Source organism: Myotis davidii, unplaced genomic scaffold (genome assembly GCF_000327345.1).
Source record: "Myotis davidii unplaced genomic scaffold, ASM32734v1 scaffold37, whole genome shotgun sequence".
NCBI lineage: Eukaryota > Metazoa > Chordata > Mammalia > Chiroptera > Vespertilionidae > Myotis > Myotis davidii.
The window spans coordinates 2316390-2317225 of record NW_006289395.1 but is presented as its reverse complement, the minus strand read 5'-3'; the positions used below and the strand labels follow the sequence as shown (position 1 = coordinate 2317225).

General features: G+C 43.3%; 1 protein-coding gene across 1 annotated transcript in view; it reads right to left on the bottom strand.

Moving 5' to 3' along the window:
- Positions 1 to 836, bottom strand: part of GLP2R (glucagon-like peptide 2 receptor) — a 40754-nt gene that overhangs the window by 17484 nt on the left and 22434 nt on the right. The gene's annotated exons all lie outside the window — the stretch shown is intronic.

Below are 836 nucleotides of genomic sequence, written 5' to 3'. Positions count from 1 at the left end.
GCCCACACTACAGTCAAGTGAGAAAGGCAGAAGAACACGTACATTATCATCATTAACTAATGTTTGTTGAGCACTTCCCATGCTAGGCATTGGCTAACTGTCCAAACATTATTTTATTTAATCCTCACAATAACCCTCTGAGGAAGCCACGCTATTTTTATGACACGATACAATGAGCAAACAGAGGCACAGAGGAGACAAGTGCAATTTCCAAGGTGGCACAGCTAGTAAGTGACTGAGTCAGTAATTAAATCTAAATTTATCTGATTACAAACCTCCCTGCACTTAAAAACAACTGCCACAGCCTCCCTTCTGGAAAGAACTCCAGTGCTCTCGGTGTCTGATTTTGAGATCCTGTTGCTGCCACAGAATTCACTGGAAAGCACATGTTCTCCGCTATCTGGACTACTTCCCACAACTGCATGAACTAGGAAAAGCCAGTTCTTCATTATCAGCCTTGGTAGAAATTTTAAAATGTGTTTACAGAATTTTTGACGGCTCTCCCACCAAGAGGCTGAGCCTAAGGTCCCCCTTCCCTCTGGAGTGTGAGCTAGATTTCGTTATTTGCATCTAAAGAAAAAAATATGGTGGAAGTGATGCTATGTGTCTTCTAAGGCTAGGTCCTCAAAAGGATGGCTTCCATCTGCTATCTGTCTGTGTGTCTGTCTATTTATCTATTTATCTACATTCTCTCTCTCTCTCTCCCTCCCTAAGAAAGCTTTAGGATCTCTCTCTCTCTCTCTCTCTCTCTCCCTAAGAAAGCTTTAGGACTCTGGGCCAAGCATTCCTTCCCCAGCTCCCAAATCCTGGGCCACATGGAATAAAGGCTCTTCCTT